The following is a 22,321-nucleotide window of genomic DNA, read 5'->3' as shown; positions in this document are numbered from 1 at the left end:
TGTCCTCCTAACATAACCATAAATTTCATATCACAGGAAAAAGTGTAGGTTAGAAATTGTCTTTGAAAGTCACATGGAAAATATTCTTATTCCAAGAGTTAGTAACAAAGGTATCTTGATGTCATTGATAAAGATTCTTCCAATTCAGCAATATATTACAACATATCTTTTAAAGAAATGCAAGAATTCCTAACCACATCCCTGCATATTCAAAACATATCCCTATACACTTCCCAGGTCACTTCTTTCTTCTTCTACTGTCTGTGCATTTCTTACTGATCAGTTTGAGGAGCAGATCCTTTCCCAGCCGTGGCAATTTCAGGCCTGCCTTGCTCCATTTCCTACACACCAGGGCACAGAGCTCTTGTGCTCTAAGAAAAGTGGCCTTAAAGAGCTGCAAGCCCTTTGTCCTTAAGAACAATTTCACAGAAGATCTCATTCACCAGCTCCTTAAACAGCTGGGACCTTGCTCTTGCAAAGTTCAAGGTTTTGACTTCCCTCCTCATTATGTATCACTTTTGAGGGCTGTGCATATTCCTCAGTTTTGTCTTCATTCTCTCTTCCAGTAGTGACATCCAATAAAGAAACACCAACAAAGTTGCACAGGACAAGTCCTGGCAAAGCCAGCACTGCTTTCACATGGATCAGATATACCTGAAAAATGCTTTATGAATAATTTCTAATGGTGGAAAAGAAACAACATCCTCTTCTTTATCTGATGATTGGATGTGAATGTCCTCATCCACCCCCAAACCCTCTCTGCCACCAGATAAGCCCTCCAAATTTTATTTAAAAGATTATGTTAGCCTTCATGGTGGTTAGAAGTACAGAATTTAAGGCTGAGATTTTAATCTTGTTGCCTTCCTCCTCAAGACCAAGGGGAACTGGAAAACAGCCTATTTATTTAGCAAGGCAATAATTCAGCTACTGATTGAACAGTTTAAGGACAATCAGATTTCTAAAATTCCCTAATTATAATTAAAATTAAAGCTAAAAAAATTAATTGCTCTTCATTTAAATATTTACAAGAGAATTTAATATCTGGCAGCATTAAATGCTATGCAATATTCGTTTTGTGTTTACATCAATATATATTATTCTGGGACATTTTCATGTGCTCTGCACCTCAGCTTACCACAGCGGTTTGAAATTGCCTCAGAAAATGAATTTTAAAGTCTCTTCATGCAGTATGTGGTCTTTAGAGTCAATTAAGCTGTGAGGAAGAATTCTGGAACAGCCAGCTAAGACTTTCAAGGTTGGTAATCTTTGCTAATGTCTGTCAGTTGTCCTCAGGTCTTTCCTCCCTCATTCCCCCTCCATGAATATACATGTCTATTTTGCTTCATCAGGTAAGGAAAACTTAATGTGTTGGTTGTCATTTTTTATTTTACTTTCTATTTCACATTTTCTTCAGGGGTGCATATACTATTTATACTGAATGCAGATCTCAGCTGTAGTTACAAATGTTATTTTGAATTTACTCTTGTCTATCATGTCAGCAATTATCTACTGAATTTAATTTTGAATATAGAGAAAATGAAGATCAAGAATATAACAATCTACACATACAAAAAAAAAAGAAAGCTCTTTTAGATGAAACCTGTAATTATTTTTTTTGCACATCTGTGAATAAAGTAACTTTTCATCCAACTGACAGATATAAAACAAAATAAAGTTAATGTAAATATTTGAACACAGGGCATTGTAGGCCATGCATAACACTTGCTCAGTCTCTCTCCCCTGTTGGTCTTTGGACATGGGAATCTTTTGTTATGTTACGTTTTTGTAGGCATGTACTTCTAAGGAATAGCGACACAAAAGTAATTTTTTGGAATATCCACCTGGTCAATCCAACTATTTTATCTTTCCTCAAAACCTATGAAATCTCTTGTTAAGTTTCATGGCAAGATACAGTAAGTCCAGCCTAGTTCAATCTCTTTCCACTGTATGTTATACATGAGAAAGAGGTTTTGGTTTTTTGATCTCTTTTCCCCAGACATCCCATAATTTGTAGCTATATCATTTTGCAGGATGGACACTAGGATGTATTTAAGGCAAGAATCTGCAGGGCTAGCTAGCTTTGTGTTGGTCCAGCAAGGGCTGCATAGCTGTGATTAAAGTTAGGGATGAGGTTAGGATTGAGTCAATAGACACCTCTGGGTTTAGGTGTGTTTACTTCATACAGTTTACTGTGCCTGAAACCAAAATAGTTCTAGGATCTGTCCATGCAAAACTCTCTGCTCAAAGTTTTATTTAAAGCAATCTCTTCCTCTTGATTCCATGTGATAAACACCATAGGACTCGATGCCATTGTATAAATTGGGTAGAAAATTTATCTTGGCAAACTGCAGACTTGAAGTTTATTGTAAGAAAGAGGCATTGTAAGGCTGCTGAGGAAGCAGCACCAGCAGCTAACCATGTGTTTTTCTTCTCTTGTGCAACCCAGTAACTTAAACACACTGGAGACAGTCCATGAACTCCTTTCTTTTATAATGTAAAAGTCCAGCATGTTTTTTTCAAGTCTATAACTTCATGGGATTTTTATAAAAATTGTAGACTGTTAGTCTTTGCCTATTTCCATTCTCTTTATTATACCCAGAAATCAGATAATTTCAACATTTCACTTCAATTGTATCACTGTGATTTTGGTGTGCTTGATGCCAGCCAAGCAGCATTTCCTTAGCAAGGCAGGTATTCCCACTGTGTCGAGTTTCAGGTACTGTCTATATCTGCTTTATGTGTGAACCTGATGTGCTTGCTTGAATTTGATCTTTGTCTCCTAATGGACACGAGAGACCTGATTTTCAGTTGTCAAGTGATTTACATTTGCATGACAGCTTTACAAAGGAGGCAGAGGTTCCCTTTCAACCTTTTACTTTTCTTTTTAAGAAAACTGTCACAACATGTTCCTTCACGTCTCTTGACTGTCTTGGCTTGTATCAATCCTATTCAATGAAGTCGAAGCTCTGGTAAAGCACTATATTTTGGTTGTGTTATCTTTTTAAATAAATCAAAAACATATTTCTCTCACCACTAACCAAGGATTATTGCAGTGATATTCGTACAGAAGACAAGAAAAGGATTTTAATATTAGAATTATTTACTTGGAGGTGAGAACTTTGAATGAAACGAACAATCAGGGAACATCTATCATCAACTATTTTCCAGTGCATAAATTCCTGTCCTTTTTGCATTCTTCTGTATTACATCCAGAGTAGAATATCAAAAGGAAAATTTGGTTTGGAACATAACTCATATTAATTCGAATTTCTCGGAAAGTAATGCTTTGTCCATGATTGTGTTTAAATAAGTTCCTTTTCATTACCATTAGGTGTCTCTGTTATCCTTTGTAAAGCATCAAATACTGCAGGACGTTTTCGGTGTTTCCTGACTTTAAGTACAGGTCAGGATTCTTGTAAATTCTCTTATGCTTTTATTTGTGATCTTTAAAGAAAAATTCTGCAGTGTTGCATCCCAATACAGAGAAGTAAGGAATTTCTTAATGCTGCTTTGTCAGAGTACAAATAAAATTAAAAGCATCAATAAAAAATCTTCCTTCAGTATACCTCTTGCTCAAGTCGAGGAAAACAGAGATAAGGTCTTACAAAGATAAGGTATCCACTGTCTATTGAATCTCTATGTCCTCACAACTTCTATAACATCAGATAATTATTGTCTGATTTTCTAATCAAAATCTACCAAATTTTATTTTATCTGTATTACAGCTATCCATAACTTTAATGTTTTTCTAGAATGTAAGCCACCCAGCTAAATTCATGGAAGATGCATCTGTACCACTGTGTTATTCAAGAAAAGGAGTTAGGAAAACAGAAAGAGCTGTAAGATAGCATCTCTCAGTAACTTCTCTTATGTTGCAATGAGATTAGTCAAAGCTGCCCAATCAAAGCAAAAATCTTAGAAGATAATCCTGACATAGGTAGCAATGAGAAACAAGAATTTTTCATAAGCTGTATCGTCTTGGCACAAGGAAACGGCATCTGCTAGATTAATCAATGACACATGATCTGCCTAAGTATTAGATACCTCCAAAGCAAACAGCAGCAGCCCACGGTACTTTCTGAGTGACAGACAGTGTGACAGCAATTCCAGCTGTGGGCTGGTGTAGACCTGATTAAGCTGTCTAGGTGGCTAGTCTAAGAGGATATCTAGTCATATTCTGGTTCCCATATTTTTATTTTGGTGTGCCTTTTTGGTAAAGCTAATATAGGTCTGGAGACTGTGCTGGAATCTGTGCCTGGCTGTATAATATGGACAAAATTGGTACATACATCTCTCATTGCAAATCCTTTTTCCTTTAAGGATTTTGGTACCATTAAAACCAGGTTTATTCTTACAAACCACTCAAACTTGCAAGCAGTTGCAAAATCCAACATATAAGTTATATAAAAAAGTTTATTTCATCCAAGACTCATCAAGAAGTGCTAAATGTGAATTCCAAAAAGTGTGTTTTATGGAAGCTATTTTTCAGAGCAGAAACACATTTTAATGTCAACTGAGTAGGTGCTTTATGTTGTAGAAAAAACAGTTTAGTGTACCATCTGTTACTTTTAATAGCAAATGAACAACATGAATTGTAGTTAATACCGTTGATGTAAAATATAAGAGGGATGTTATCAAAATTGCTCACTGACAGATATAAACATGCTTTGAAATATGAATGAGCTCAATAAATTCAATATGCAACTTTTACAAGCCAGCTGTTCTCAAAAGATAAGGCAATAAAAGGTTTTTAATGAACCCCATGCCAGGCATGCTGCTCATTTCTCTGGTCCACATGATGGTGGGAGAAACATTTTCTACCTAAAGCACACATAGAATGTCAGTTTCATTTAACCCCTTCCATCTTGGGGGAAATAATTAGATCTTGTGCAGAGAAATGAGAGAAGTGGTATGAAAATGTCATCATGCATATGTGTGTTTATCTATCTCTATCTATCCATCATCTATATCTATGTCTATTTCTTTCTCCTTAGAAGAGATCCTGTGACAAAGACTTTTTACAAAGGTGTCCAGAAAGATCCAGCTAACACTTCCTTATTTTTTGCTCTCCCTATGATGCTACAATGAGGTGAGTTATAACAAAGGTCTTGTCTCTGTAAATGTTTATGTACTGAGACATGGCACACCCAGCCAATGAACATAACAGCTGCCTTTGACAAGCTCAATATTGAATCACAAAAGAGTGAATCCTTATTACAGCTTCCTGATTTTAAAACTGAACATTATACACCCTCTATATAATATGAATTTTCAACTCTTTGGATGATCAAGAATATTATTTAGGAATTTTATTTATACTATTATCATTAAGAATAGTCACATCTCCCTTCTTCTAGATGGCATCTCATTGCTTTTAATATCTGTGAAGTGTTCTTTCTCATCCTGAATGGTTCAAGAAAACAAACAAAAGTGTTTTGTGACAGAGAACAAGTCTCTGAAATACTTTAAATATTTTCTATTAGTATTTGGCCTTTTGGTGAGGAACTTCTGCTAGTTTTGTTGACCCATCTAGAATACCAACTAGATTATTTTTATCTTCACTAGTCAGAAATAATAGAAGATAAAAAGAGCATTTAATTAATGCCACTTATTTTTAAAAGAGTTTTCAGATTTCATTGTAAAAATGCAATTTATAAATCATCACAGGTTTTGATTCAGTCTCCCTGTGTATTATTCACCCATGATGAATTATATTCTAGTTAAATAGAGCTATACTAACTTCTGGTCCAATTACTTCTCTGCACTTGTGCTGCACATTGGTCAATAAGTGTAAACTGTCTGTTTGAGTTAATTTAGCACAAAATTACTATCAAAATTATCAGAAACAAATGACAAAATAATCTCACAGAATCTGGAATCTGTGCAGTCTGATCTGTTTCCTTTGATTCCCTTTATAATATTTCCCTTTATAATATTTGCTTTTGTTGTTTTTTAAACTGGTTTGAAACTATAGGTGTAAACTGATAAATTATGGCAATGGTGATAGTAATAGATTGACATGTGGCACTTGAACTTACTCCTCTGGGAGTAAGGTATTAGGAGGCTTGTGAAAGTCTAGTGCATAAAAATTTTTCTAATTTCATCTAACTTACACATACACTGCATTTTGACTGCTGAATCTAAACTGTAAATTTACACATTTGAAGATATTTATCTCAAGAGAACTGTTCTTGAAACTTTTTTTCATTTCATGTTGCAAGTGTGCTTTGTCCTGCTTTGCCTTATTTTCATAGAGCTTTCAACTTCCACAGTATTGATCAAATTGACATTTCTTTGACAGAATTCCAGGGAGCCCTGTAATTTTCTTGGCAGTTCCACCACTAATAAAATTGTTTCTTTTCAGATGGCAAGGACTAACGTTATATCCTCAGTAGGAGGCATAACAAGGCAAGTCATAAAATGGTTTTCAATAATGTAGCTCAGTACTAAATGTTATAGCTCCATATCCACGAACAGGCCCTCATAGAGACAATAGCTTTAAATAATTAACAACAGGGAGATATATTGATGCTCAAATGTTCCATCCTAAATCCTGTCATCAGTAATGGCAGTGACCATTAGCTCTTTTCAGGATTTTATTACTGTAGATGATCACACTGTATCAAAAGGAAAACGAATAACTAAAGGAAACCAACCTGCTCAGAATTCTAAAAACATGACTCTGATTCTGTGTTTAAATTCAGGTATATAGATTCCTTCCAGGAACTGTTGCTTTATATGACAAAAATGTTGCTCATAGTTTTTCAGATCTAAACCCATTTCTTTACCTGATAACCGTGGAAAATTTTACATTTCACTATTACACAGGTATAATTTACTGAGTGCAGGTGAGTGTTCATTTGTTCAATAAGCTTTTAAAAAGCATGCTGAAAGAACTTTACATAAATTCATAGTTATCAGATATACACAATATTTTCTTGATCTTCTCTCCCGGCTAGAGTGCTGTACTCAAACACGTATCCCATTAAAGCAGTAGTTACAACAGAGGCAACAGAAAAATTCTGTAACAAACTAGCTTAAATATGTATGCACACATATCCATATTAAATTCTGCTGGGAAGAGAGTCCTTAAAGCAAATGAAATCATCCTTCAGCATTGAAAGAGGCTTTGGATTTATTGAACAAAACTATAAAGCAAAAAGATTTATTATTTTAATTTTATAAGACAGCAGCAATTGTTCAGATACAAAACAAGTCCAGAAGTCAATGGTACTTGAATGAATAAATAGATTAGACTGTGGTCTACTTGTTGGTTAATTTACACACCAGTCATACCCTTTTGTACTTTGTAGAGAGACATAGTTCTTTCTTCATTATAGAAAAAATGAAATATTGCTCCACTGGTCAACAGAAATTCCCCAAATTTAGAAAGAGTTGACTGATAAATTAAAAAAAAAAAAAAAAAAAGATAATGACAAAACCAATTTCAGGTAGGCTGACATAATAAAATTGAAATTAATAGATTCCACTGATAACACTGCTTAGTTTGATTTAAAATAGCAAAATACTTCTTGTATCTATTTTATACACAGCGACTTTGACACTGTGCTCATATTCAAGAATACTGGGTGAGCATACTGCATTTCCTTGATCTAATTTAATATCAACTCCAAGTAGTGCCCAGGATTGTTTTGTTTTTTACTGTTTTTAAGCCTTAAGACTAACATGTCTCTATCCAGTTAGTTTTTCAGGACTAGCAGATCCTTAAATATTCTGCTGTGGATCAGAGGCAAAAAATTACCACAAGCTATCTTAGGAATCTATAAATCTGTGCAGCCAGAGTCACATTATTTCAAAAACATATGACACCTCAAAAACATTTGACATGTATTGGTCTATTTCATAAAAATCTTAAAATATATTCTGTAATATTTTTTCTGTACGATATATATATATATAAATATTAAGATGTTTGTAGACTTCTGTAATGAGGAAGACATGAGCCTTAGCCCTCGTTTTGTCTGTCATTAATAAAGGTTGTGCTTAAAGCTGAGATAACAACCATTCCCTTCCATTAATCTTTTATTTATTTTAATCTTTAAATATAAATTCATTTTTTTTTATTTCTAGGCTTAAGTTAATTATTATTAAGCAAAAATTCTGTGAAGGTTCTGTTACCATTTACTATGCTGCTGTTCTTGACCAGTTAAATGTCAAAACTCTGAAAATTTTTAAACTTATTGCTCAGAGACTGTGGAATGGACCTGCCATCTGGGAAGGCAAACAAATCAAATAAGCAGAAAACAACAAAAATACAGCTAAATAACCAAACTCCTCCAAAATGGGAAATTTCTGTTCTTGTCCATGCAACTCAGATTTAAGCCATTCAAGACTTAGTTTTGGTAGAGACTTTTCAGAAGTTTGGGGTTTAATTCCCAGATACTCTTCACAGTTCTCAAAATCTGAAACATTCATGCCTAACTGGTATGTTGTCTTATGACTGATGAAATCAGGTAACTTGTAATTGAACTGGTCTGATGTGAGCAGTCGTAATAGTCTAGAAGAAACCGATTTGATATAGTCAAAAAGTACAGAGGTAAATGTTCTTTTAAAAATTTATGGAACATCCCATTTAGAAGATTTATTAGAGATCTAATTATTTAATTTGTCTATATTAGTCATGTTTTTCATTCCCCTCCACGTGGATGGAAGGAAATAGTTCAGGTGCATCACCTTCCCCACACTTCTTCACACTTGACTTGAAGAGAATGCAAATGGAAATGCCCCTCAGCAGGACACAAGCATAATGTGTGGAAAGAATTGTTTAATTTTGGTTCTCTTTCAGCAGAACAACCCCAGTGAATGCTCTTTGCTGTGAGTTCCAAAGAGAAGAGCTGCTCTGCCCATCTGAATGCCTCCGAGCCCTGCATCAAGCCCGGCCAAGTCTGCCTGCAGATGAAGGACATATGTTGAATTTAAGTAGCTGGACAAATATTTTCCTGATGCAGGACCTGGATTTAGTGTCTACAGTAGCTTTTCTTTTCACTATTTGCTCATCATAACATACTTACCTACAAGAAAGTCATCTCCTTTCCCGGGGCAGGGTCTTTTAGTGAGGATCAATTGCAAATATTTTCTACTACAGCATTGCTATAGAAGTATATGTCCCTAAAGGCAACCAGTACTGGAAAGAAAATTATCTTTTTATTAGAACCAAGCAAGCCACATCGACATGTTAAATAAACCATGATTTTATGTATATTCTGAGGCTTATTGGCTTCACAGACTGCAGGAGGGATAATGCTTGCATTTATATCCCCCAGCATTATAGAGCATATGCCTGCCCAGCTTGTCTGGTAGACACCAGTGGAGTTTTGCCCTTGACAGCTCCTGTTTATACAGATGGTTTTAAAAATGTTACTGGAAGAAAAAACAGCCTGCACTGTAGGAAGCACCTTACATAGGAGCCAAGACTTAACAAGGAAAACTATTTTCATCATTCTCTCCTGTTCATCTGGAAATTTTGAGGCAAATTTGAAGGTTGGCCTTAAAACTAAATTTAAACTTATTTTTGTCTATTATATTTAGACATGTCAAGATTTCTTTTAACATGGTATTTTGAAGATCTTGTTTAAGTGATTCATTAGAGATCTGGTTATTTGACTTGTCTATATCAGTCAGGTTTTTCACTCTTCTCCAAGTGTATGGAAGGAAATAGTTTAGGTGAATCACCCTCCACATCTTCACCCTTGCCTTTGGATGGAATGAATCACTCTCTAGAGAAGCTTACAACTTCCTGCAGGTTGCAAGGAGAACCAAGCAAAACCAGATATAGATAGACTGTACATAGGACCAGTAATTCATTCCAGAATCACATTGCAGTTAGAGAAAAAAATTCCCATCACTGTCAGCTGCTATAGGGCCTCCATCCTCTGTCATGTGAACCGACAGCTGTAGGACTACTGCCACCAACCCTGCAACAATAATGTGCCTCTGCAGAGTACACATTTCTTTTAAAGGTGCGGGTGGTGGAAATTCTAGTAGCTGATTTTCCTGATTCAGAATATGATTCATTCTCATATACTCATAAAAACAGTCCTGTCCAAACTTTCTGCACTCATTTCTGGCTAATTTCAAACCCCTGTCCTCAAAACAAGCAGAGGAAGAGAAGAGCTGTCACTAACTTTTACCATTCCATCTGCAGTTAATGAAGGTACTTGGGATGAAATCTGAGCTTTTCAAGGTTTTTAATATTGACTTCAGCAGGACTGAGAGTGTGTCCCAGAAAAGCTCCCCATTCTGTGGGCTAAAAGCCTAAAAGTATATAGTATAACAATAAAACATATGCAAATAATTAATTACCCATCTTACAATTCCTTTATCATCAGAACATGCTCATGTCCTCTGCAGTTCATGAAAACTGTTCATAGTACATCTTGCCATTGCATTTGGGGTGATGATAATACAACACTGCTGTTTGCTGACAATAGCTATACAACAGCAACAATATGTAAGCCAACTATGACATGATGGACAGACATAGCCAGTGACTGAAACAGAAATTAAAAGAGCTTTCAGAAATTGATAGGACATGCCATTATCTGGGATAATGGAACTAAATAATTTTCTCTTCTCTATGAATTCTAATTATAAAATTAAATACTAAAAAAATCCTTTACAGTAAATTTGTAAACAAATAAAACTTTTATATTTGGAAAAGTTTTAAGGATTGTTTTTTTATGAATATCATAAAGTCATGCAAACACACTATCACATTCATTAAATCAAAGAAGTCAGAAAAAAAATATGTCGAACTGTAGAATAGTCAAATTCAGACCATAAACCATGAAAAAATATTTAAAGAAAGTTTTCCATATGTCAGTCGTCTGTGGTGTACAAGTTTGAGGAGAACACATTTGTTATTAATGTTTAATGTATCTTTTTCTTCTACATTACACATATCCTCCAAACAAATTTTTGCCTGTACAGGTTTCACAGCAAGACAACACAACAACACAAACACCTTTAAAGTGCAGTTTTGTGCAATCTATCCTATTAATTCAATCTGCACCGATTAGAATATACTTTTGAACCATAGTTCAGTCAACTTTAGATGAAATGCAATAATGACTCTGCTTTGGCAGTACTGTGATGAATGCTTTACTGAAACAAATAGATTTTTTTCTTTGTTTTAAGTAGATTTCTAGACACAGCACCTGTAGTACTTGGAAGTAAATCACTTAATTAGGGAAGACTGCATTAGCCCAGGGAAAATTATAATGAAAGAGACCTAAGAGGTTGTCATGTTGAAGACAGAGGTTTGTTTATCGAGGGAGGAGGCAAAGCCCTGTTCTGATGACAGAGTAAAAGGTAACCAGACATCACTAGTGTGTTCAATTTATGTGCAGACATCTGGCCAGTGGCTGCTTCGGTGAAGGTATTGTATAGAATTGGAGTTGTGTCCCTACTGACAGTGTATTGAGAAGCTATTGGATACATCTGAGAGCCATTTAAATGCAAATATACTGTGAGTTTGTCAGTGACTAAAAATAATCTTCCAGGCAATGGCATTAGTAATTAGAAACCATCTGGTACCATGAAAGCTTGCAATACTTTCAGTATTTTCACAGGCCAAAAGGATGCAATTTATCTCCTACAAAAACAGAAACACCTATGCTTTGTGTTAGTGTTCTTACAATTAATATGCAAAATATTGATGATTTTCCTCTGGGCTAGTCCTAGAAAACAGATAAATGAGAAGACTGGAACAGAGTGCCATAAACTTCACAAAAGAAATTTAAGAGAACACACAGACAGAGATGAGTACCTGAAAAGATAAAGGAGTTGTGCTGAAAATTTTGCCTTAGTTTTAACTGATAAGATTATGAAGGACACAAAGCAAAAGGTGTTTGATAACTCACCTGTCAGTTCTCCTTAAAAGATTATGTTCTGTACTTTCTGTATGTGGTATGCAGAAGTGGATTCAAATAAATTAATTAATGTAAACCCTTTCTCTTTTCTGGCCCTTAGAAGTTTGGGGATTAGAGTTTTCATGCTGTAGAGTATAAAATGAAAATGTTCTAATCTGTTCATCAAAACCTAAACTGCCCTTCATCATCTTTGTTTTCAAGCCAATATAACCTAAAGAATGTATGGGCAGGTTATTCCCTATTAAAAATAAATAATAATATCACACCTTCAGTCTTCATCTGAGAGATTAAGTGAATAATGAAAAAAGTAATTTTAAATTTAAATTGGTAATTGAGGTAATTGTCTTCTTCAATACCATATTCACTTGACATTTAAAATTGTCAGCTTCACTTGGTAGCTTGCGTGAGTTGAAAACAATACAGAGATTCAGTTTCAAAGTTTATTAGTGATAACCAGTCATTAAGGATAAGGAAGAAAGCAAAAATTAAGATATTTCATTTTGAGAATTTCAATAGCTAAAAAAATAGCAAGAGATACCTGCTGAAAAAAAAAAAATGCAGTTTTTGTACACAATAAAACTGTTGAAACATCCCAGTGTGTGGCTATCAAAGTGAAGAGGTGGTGGTTGATGCACTGTAGTTTCTGATCTGAATAATGCAGGTTTCAAGGCTGAACAATCAACATCTGCAGACCATTAGAGCCTGTGTTTCTCAGACATAGCTGTGCTTCTCAGATTATAGTCTACAGAAACTGAAGCTATTCCTAAACCTTACTCTTACATAACTCATGCCAAAGTCATACCTCTATTTGCTGTTAATAAAATTCATGGAATATTTTATTTCAAAAGCTTCTCTCAGAAATAAGATATGGCAGAAATACTGAAATTGAACCACCAAAACAGTGAATAGCAAATGTATCGACTGTGTATGAAGAGGATGTTTGGGTGTCTGTATATCTGTGTCTGTGTGTAGCACATTTCCACATCTCAGTTCAGGAGCAGTATTTTTCTCTGGTGTAGGTGAGTGTGGCAACTGAGACCCTTTCAAGTTCTCATGACACAGGATTTCCTTCAAACTACTTGTTCTTTGAAATATATCTGCTCTGAGTAATAAAACTTTTCAAGGACAAATCAATTTGAGACTCTCAACTGTGAATCAAAATAATTTTTCTGTTTCTGTGTATAAATTGTCAGGTTAAGAGGTCTTGATACGCTTGTTCTTCTAACATGCACTACATCGATAACAAATCAAAATTATCTCTATCTAGTATTTATAAAAGATGTCACAACACATTAATGGATTGTTTTATACCCTTACTTCAACCATTACACAATGTATAAAAAGATCAAAACCATTTGCCAACATTTTGTTCAATATCCCTGTATGTAATAGCTACTTAAACAATTAATTTTCGTATCAAAATCCATTTGTTCTCTTTTTCTACATGAGAGGAATAATTTTCCTATGTGCTTTTGACTTTCTGTAGTAAATAAACCTTAGTCTATAAGACAAACCTATATAAATATTAATTTCTCTATAATTTTCAGTTCATTTTCTATGCCACCTTCCTATGTCCATCAGCATGGTTTTGTAACATTCAATCATTTCACCTCTATTCTCAGCTAATGAATGCACATTATTTTGAAAAGAGAAACTAGCAATAAGGTATTCTAAATATATTTGAACCACTGATAATTTCATAGATAATTAGAGAGCTAAAATCACTTCAAAGACTCAAGAGCACAGCTTTTAGGTGGTCTGTGGATAATACCAATTTTTAGAGATAATACATAAATTTTCTGAAGAACACTGTCTGAACCTAGACAATATGCAATTTGCCACATCACAGCGGCATACTTGAATGAATTCTTGCATTTCATGTTTCTATATTCTTTTAAAAAAACTCAAAACCAAACCAGAAGTAAAGGAAAAAGGGGGATTTGTCTTAGGTAGACCACTGAAAAGGAAGTTTAGTGACAGCCCTGTAATGTGGTCACTTTGAATTAACACACTGTAAAACACATGCAGATTCTTTTTCAAGCTGAAGATGTAGCTCATCATCCATGAAGTCCTTATTTTATAACATCATTCACTTACAGAACCGATCCTCCAAATCCCCATTCATTCTTTTCTCACAACTTTTCTTGCCAAAGCTGTTGAGAGGTTTACAGTTTGTGCCCTTCAGAGTTTGTTAGCTTATTTTTACTGAATTAAAATATATTAACATAAATGACAGAAATAATTTACAGGGATTAAAGGAAAACAATTCCAAAATATTTTGGCAGTGTTATCATAGAATTTTTTCAAGAATATAAAAAGGCATATTACAAACATTCTCTTGCAAGTTAGGAAAACCGATTAATTACAGAAGACAATTTATTAACAGTTTTAATCAGTGTTATTGCTGAAGTCTAAGAGCTAGCAATAAGAAAATAATAAAATGAAGAGACTATGCAAAAGAACAAGTTCAACATTTATTAAGAAATCATACAATATTAGAGCAAATTTCAAAAACCAGTAGCCCAAAGTCAACCTCAAGACTGTATCTATAATTTACATATAGAGATTTAGAGTTTAATTGCATTATAATCTACAGTCACATCAATCTGAATTATAGAATATAACTTTGGAAAATGCGATGGTGAACATTTCCAGTGTTCAAATAGAAGTTTTGACCTATACAGCATTTTAAACTGCAAATAAAATAGGATCACATCAAAAATATAAAATCACATCGATCTAGGATCACATCAGTCAAGGGAGATATGAACCATGACAAGAGTCACCTAGTAAGACATTGAACTTTTTATAAGAAAACAAGTTATAGGGTGAAATAATGATCCCAATTACAATACACACTTTGATCATAAAGCTTCCCCAAAATTTGTGTAAACCAGAAAGATTAATGCATTTAATTTATAATGGGAAAAGAAAATTTGTTTAAATATAAAAGCAAGAATTCTTGAGGAGTTTCACTATATCATTATATCTCCCAAACAGATTTTTCAAGCAGGTCCATTTCCATTTAAGTTCTCTTTCAGTCAACCAGAAAACTCTGCCTTTATGGAATTACCGTAAAAGATGTAATTACCTCAGAAACACCAACAATCTATCTCATATTATTTATTTATTAGTTTTTGGGGGAAAAAAGTTAACTAAACGTTACAAATAACTCTATCAAAGGTGCCACATAAAACAAAAATTTATTTTTCTCTATGCATGTCATTATGCCAAGGAAATGAGGAACAAAAACACTCTGGCAAAAATTGTCAATTTTTGACAGACTTTTCTACAAGTACAAGGCAGCAATCACTTCAGGCATTTGGCAAGAAATGGAAAATATAAGCACCTTCACATAGGAGGAAAAGAATGAATCAAGGGTGCCTGAATTTAAGATGTCCTTAAACATCTGGCAAAACTCTTTCAAGCTCTTTTTTCTTCCTTTTGCAAGTCACTTGCTTCAAAGTAGTGAAAATTACAAATGGCAATGCTTAAGTCCTTTCTACTGCTACAATAAGGATTTCTGGAAGTCCAAAGGCTGTATCAACCACTTCACTGTTGAACCTCTAGATGTTGATCACAATGTTTTAAGGTTCTTTGTTTATATCATGAAGAGGGAGGTGAAAGTAAATTATGTGCTCAAATATATACATGTATTTTTTTAGTTGTCATATTTGTTTATTTCATAATGATTATAGAGATAGAGGTCATTTTGGGACATAATTCATCAGGTCAATATTGAACAACTGCAGTAGCACGACAAGATTTCTGCTACAAAAGTGTGATCTTTAAAGGAAGGTTTGAGCATCTCAGACATAGAGATGGTCCTGCAGATTCCGTCAGATATCATGCAACTAACCAAGACTATGAAGCCAAAAACCCTGAAGCCATTGCTTTGCCTATATTGTCAGGATTCCAGGATTTCAGACATTTTGCATGACTTAATTAGAACTTTTTATTTGGAAACTACACAGATTCAAGAGTTAGGGGAGATTTAATTTTTTTTCTAAAAACCCACAACTACTAAACAGGAACTTTGGAAATACCTTCTATTTGTTATTTTTAAATAAATCCTTTAGTTGCCTTCAATTTTTTACCATATTGACATCTCTTTATAGAAACTTGAAAATAATGACGTTTCATAGACCCTTCATAGATAAATTGATGATTTTATGCTAGTATGATTTTATGAATGTAGTTTTTGTTACAGAAAGTAAAATCTCTATTGACATCATTGCTTTTTACTTCTGAACATCAAGAATTCACATACTAAAGTTCTGAGAGTTTTAAATAATTCCCTTTCCCTCGGAAACTAAGAAATACTCAGAAAGGTATCATCTATGTTTCTCATAATTTAACAATTTAATTTATAAACATAAATCCCTACTTTCTAGACCAAATATGTTGAATGCGACCAGCAATGCTCAGACTTTTAAGGGTTTTCTTTCCTTTTAAGATGCAATGGGTGTTCCTCATAAGCAGTGAGCCACACACACAGCCATACTCATGGGTGAATTATGAGTATTATTATCTTCAGGGTCTTCTAAGATCTCAGGGAAGGATGCCACTTGCTTAAAGCAGATTTTGCTGGGAGTTTATTCATTTTAGATAGTAAAGGCCTGATCCAAACCCCGATGAAGTCAATGGAAAAAGTCTCCCATTGACTACAATGGGCTCTGGATCATGCCCTAAGTCCATTCTCTTCATTAATCCAGGATTAATAATAGGATGTCTTTCCGGTAGCCTGGAGTACCTAAGATCCTGGCAATTTCGGCTGAACAGGTCCACTTTAGATTGTCATTCCATTTAGGATTTGAAGTATGAAATCACAGTCTTTTTCAGTGACAAGAAAGCTTTAAATGGGGGCATTTTCAGTTCCTGCTTATAGTCAATTCCACCAGTTAAGTGAAAATCCTTGGGCATCCTAATGAGAAAGCAGCAAGAGCAAATGGAGCCAAAGAAATTTATGTTGTTCAGGACACACTTCAGAAATACACTGTAGACTCTGGTTTGACCAATGAGTAGATGCATGTTGATGCTTTTGGAGACATCAGTGCAGAGCCTGACTACGGAGGACAAATTAAAATATTATAGAACACTTAAATATATAAGGTTTTTGCTGTAGTTCTTTTTAAATTAACAGAGATGTTTTTCAAAGTGCTTTCTCAGTTTGTGTTTCTCAGCACAACAGAGCACCACCAGTTCATAAATAATGAAAAGTGACAGAAAGACATTAAAAATAGCAATAATACAATTAAGTTCTCTGAAGTTGCAGATGTGAATTGTGAATGTTATACTAGTACAAACTTTGACAGACAGACAGTGGATAGAATAAGAATAGTGTTATTAAATCAGATATAAAATATATCTGTATTAGGATCAGTTTTATATAAAATAAAAATCTGAAACAAACATAGTTTGTTATATTGCTGTTTAAAAATTCAATTTCTGATAAAGTAATGGATAGATCAGCCATTCCAAAAGATCTCTAGTGCTATTCACTACTCACATTTCATTAAATTTCCATTAGTATTGTTTATTATTTTACCTTGATTATTCATACTGACAAGAATGGCTCAAAAGTTGAAGCATGTATTTTAACCCAATTACTAATTGTTCTACTAAAAAAAACCATCCAAGTTGCCATGTAGCTTGTGATAAGGATACTTTAAAAGTTATATTCTAGGACTTAAAAAAATCAATGGAAATTTGCCATAATTTCAATAGCATTTGCTATTAAAATATAACCATATCCATTGACCTATAAATTCTTGCAAACATGCCACCATTCTCCCACTAAGCCAATGGAATACATTAAAGTTTTGTGCTTTCAGTTTTACTTCTTTTTTCAGAGACATCTTTACAATATTGTTTCACCACTCACATTTAGTTTTAAACAATTTAAAAGCCTGCTGACAATTCTTATATTAATTAATTTTAGAGATAAAGGAACAAGCTCTTAAATCTTCACATCAAAATACAGCAGTTTTCCAGAGGAATAAGTTTATTTTGTATATACATAAATAAAAACTTGCTCATCCAACGACAGAAAGACCTCATGTTTGGATCCATGGTGTGAATCATTATAGGCTCATATATTTCTCTTCAAAATATCTGAACATTATAAGAAAATGATGTAGCGAGTGTCTCTTTCTTTGCTTTGATGAATTAAAGAAAAAAGTCACCTGATTACTTTGCTGTAAAATAAACATGTAATTTTTCAAATATTGCCAGTTTCTGTCAAAAGAAAATTTGCTTGCAATACAAGATAACTTTAATGACATCTGGTACTCACATAGTCATGACCAACATCAAGGAACACCTGATTTGAGTCTAACATGTATTCCTTTTTCTCCTCTATCTAAAAACTTTGGCCAGATACACTATTTTAGAATATAGTATTTAGTAGCACAAAAACAGCCCCATTGCAACTCTGTTGAACAAATCCAAGGACTGTTTTCAATTTATTCTGTATCATTTTTCCATCCCTTCATTCTTGCTGAAATTCATTTTATTAAACATTGCTTCATTCAAGTCATAGTCTGAAAGAGAAAATGAAAGCATCCCACCACCTGGATCAGGTGAAAAAAGGAGAAAATTAATGCAGTTTAAATGCTGTTGTCTGGAGCTAATATAGAAAAAATAGTTTCCCATCTGTTTTTTTTTTAATAAAAGACATTTATTTCTTTTCATGTGCTTTTCAATTTATCCATTTGTCACTTTCAGATTAAAGGTATGGCTACAATCAACAAGATCAATAGACATCAAAGCTCTTTCAGCAAGCCTTAACAACTGCTTCCCTGACACATATATAGCCTGGCTACTAAAATTAGTCCGTGCCATTATAAATAATATTTTGATCTGTGGTTCCCGTTTGATTTAACTAAAATATTTCATTCTTACCCCTAGAGTCAGTCTTACAGTGACATTGGAAAGATTTCAAACCCTGGAAGCTTTCCAGAGTGTACAGTGCATAGACAAGACTGTACATTGATTTTCAGACAAAAGAAAAAATAATAGTCAAGATGAAATGCTTTACTGGAGAGGTCTTCACAGCAAAAGGCTGAATTGAGAAAAATTCTTTCTTACCTTTACTACATTTAGAGCAACGAACTTAAAGTGTGCAGGAAAACACTCAAGCACCCTCATCAGAGGGAAAAGTTAATGACATGATAACATCCAATATATTCTTTAAGCTAGTGTTAAAGTCAACAGTTAGACAAAGTTATTCAGACATCACATGGGTTGTTTTCAGCAGTTTTAAGTATTCTCAATATACATGAGACTGATATTTCTGGTCAGTCTGTCATATTCCTTAGAGACCTAGATAAATCAATAAACAAGGCTGTAATGTATTTGCAAGACAGTTTTGTCATTAGAAAACCTTGTAAGTAGCCAATAGTTTAATTCTTACAAGTAGCGAGAATTGTTGTTATGCATCTAACACCCCACACGCTGTAATTTAGGTTTTAAAATCAAAAAGTAGACTTAATTACACAATTAGAAATAATATTTTGCCGACTTGACACATCAATAGATTAGGTGGGATTTTACCTTCTCACTTTCTATCCCTCTGCTGTTATTAAACCCAAGTAAATTTTTTTCTTAAATTTTCCTTAATTTCAGATGCTCTAGAAAACCTTCATCTAGCACATACCTATATGCTGTTTTTGCTTGCACAGAAAAGTGATTTCTAGCATAATTTTGGCCTTGCACATAAGGCCCAAATCAATAACTGTAGTGAAGAACCTTTGCTTAGACCAAAGATATGATTTTCAAATGTTTTCCTGAATAGAGAATGATATACCTTTATTCAAGTATTAGCCAGGCAGTGTTACTGGTACATACACTGCCACCCAACAAGTACATGGTCACCAGAACAAATCTGAAGGAAAATCAAACCAGTCACACAGAATCATAAATATTGTAAGAGACTTTCAAAATCATCTAGTCCAGCCATCAGCCTCACACCACCATAATCACCCCTAAATCAGATCCCCAAGTGAGAAACTTGGACTCCTCTTGAACCCTTCCAGAGAGGGTGACTCCACAACCTCCCTGGGCAACTTATTTCAGTGATTAACCATCATTCTCAGGTATAAACATTTTTCTAACATCTAATTTGAACTTTTCCTGGCACAACTTAAAGGCCATTTCTTCACATTCTTTTGACTAAAATATGACAGAAGTGACTGACTCCCACCTCACTACAACCTTCTTTCAGGTAGTTTTGGAGAGCAATGAGGTCCCAGCTCAGCTTCCTCATTCCCTTTCTCTTTCCCTTCTCCTCTCCACCACTGAAATAGCTTCCTTCTTTGTGTAAGAATATACCAACCTTCAAGAATGTTTTAGAGGTGTTGTTTTGCCCACATCTCCTGCTTCAAGCTCTTATCTGAATCTTTAGTCCCTGATACCACATTTCTTTTACCTCTATTGTCAGGCATAGCAGCCAATGACACAAATTAGATCAGAAGGCCTTATTTTCAGTTGTCCCTGATGTAAGCACTGATCTGACAGATTTAAAAAGGATGAATGGACATAAATGTAATGAGGCTTCAGAAATTAGTCCAACTGTCCGTAATACTAATTTTGTTTTCACAATGAACATTTTGTTAAATATAAAGGCAGTTTCTTTTTTCTGGGGAGTCTGATGAACTGGGATTCTTAATAATCAAATACATTCTTTTCATTTTTTTCCTTTTAAATTAAAAGAGGAGAGAGAGTATATGTTTGCTCTCATACGCCTTATTCATAATTTAATTTCCCAATTCATCCTCAAGCAAGCATATTTGGTAGATCAGGCCTCTACTAGAAAAAATAATGCTTCTGTTTTTTTCTCTCCTTAGAAACCATCAAAACTAAAGCATATCCTGAAAAGTTTTAAAATTAAACAGCCTCCCTTTACCTACACACAAAAGAACTCTTAATTAAAACTTATGGAAGGACAGAAGAAAAAGCAATAACACAATATCAAAGAACATGTGGACAAGAAGGAAGCATTCACCCTGAGATATTTAATAGTTTAATTGGTTATCTGGAAGAAGTAAGAAACTGCATGTTATGAGTCTTATTCTAACCTTATTAAATTCAGTGGCAAAAAGCCCAGTGAGTTCAATGGAGGCCAAGATGAAGCTCTAATTGAATTAGAAAGTGACTTCAGATAAAATATGTTACCTTCTTCCACTCATCTTCCCGTTTTAACAAAAAAGAAATAAGAAAGATTGAAATACGAAATATTGAAATTTGTCACAGGCAGTAAATCGAGTTTGTTTTGACCTGGATCAAAAGAAATAAGTATTCATGAGGAGAGTAGTTTTGACTATGAATTCATTTAAATAACAATACTGGACACTCAGCTTTCCAGTAGAAACTGACTACTCTACTGAAGTGTTTAAAACCTGTCCTGCACTAAAACCTGTATCTAAACACCTCGGACACAAGGTAGCTCTATTTAAACACATAAAATACTGAACTTTTTCCTAAAATATGAAGCAAAATTAGTCGATAGGAAAAGACTCTTGCTTTCATAATCCCCTCTGCTGTCAGCCGTTGCTGTAAGCTCAGATAAGGTGTAAATTCACATAAAGAGGGCGTGACAAATGAAAGCTTCTCTCCCTTTTACTGTTTGCAAGATGAATTATCAGTTGTTACTGGTAAAGCAGCAGCATAATACACCAGGAAAAGACCTCAGTTTCCCTTTTCCAACATCCTCTCAGGGTCTTTTTCCTCCAACTCCTACTGGTTACTGCCACCCCTGTGGCCTTGGTCATCTGTGAGAGTGACTGCACTGAGAGGGAAGGAGGGAGGCTGCTGTGTCAGGCACATGCTGTGAAGCAGCTTTTCTTCTGTAGGGATTTTTTCTCAGCCCTCAGAGTAGGAGTTTCCAAATTGTACTGGAATAGCAGGATTGAAGCATGGAAAGACAGAAGCAATATCAGAGACTGCTTTCAACTGGGCGGTTTCAGATGCTGTTGCCTGAAGCTGTGAATTCGGCTCAATGGAAACAATTCTAAAACTGATTGCCTGCAAGTGCAACACTCTAGCTGTTCCTGAATGTTCTCTGTTAAATTACTCATGTGAGAATTATTCATTTTCTTTTTAAAGACAAACATTCATTAAATTAATAGGGAAAGTGAAAGAAGAAGAGTAAACAGGAGTCCTGTTCCTTGGCCCACTGGTTAGAGGCCATTTACTTTCATGTGGCAGGCTAAGCTTGAAACCTCCCAAATTAGATTCAGAGTTTCATGAAAACTAATGCAAATGAACAATCACCTACTAATAAATTGAAGAAATGTCAGACAGCCTTAACCTGCCTCTCGTGGCTATTTTTTGATGACAGCAAAATAAGCACTTTTACAAAAGTGGGACTTTATTTACAGTACTTTGGTTCTGATGAGTTGAGGAGTTTAAAAAAACTCTTGAAGTTTTCC

General features: G+C 34.5%; 1 protein-coding gene across 3 annotated transcripts in view; it reads right to left on the bottom strand.

Annotated features, from left to right (window-relative positions):
* Window positions 1-14,345: 14,345 nt before the first annotated feature.
* The window catches only part of NETO1 (neuropilin and tolloid like 1), a 79,218-nt gene continuing 71,242 nt past the window's right edge, over window positions 14,346-22,321 (bottom strand). For all 3 annotated transcript variants that reach the window (XM_088172545.1, XM_014870935.2, XM_088172543.1), the window contains exon 13: window positions 14,346-16,957. The gene's annotated coding sequence lies outside the window, so the exon portion shown is untranslated. The remainder of the gene's footprint in view (window positions 16,958-22,321) is intronic.

This window comes from Sturnus vulgaris, chromosome 1 (assembly GCF_052056855.1).
Source record: "Sturnus vulgaris isolate bStuVul1 chromosome 1, bStuVul1.hap1, whole genome shotgun sequence".
Taxonomy (NCBI): Eukaryota; Metazoa; Chordata; class Aves; order Passeriformes; family Sturnidae; genus Sturnus; species Sturnus vulgaris.
This window is presented reverse-complemented; position numbering and strand designations above follow the sequence as displayed.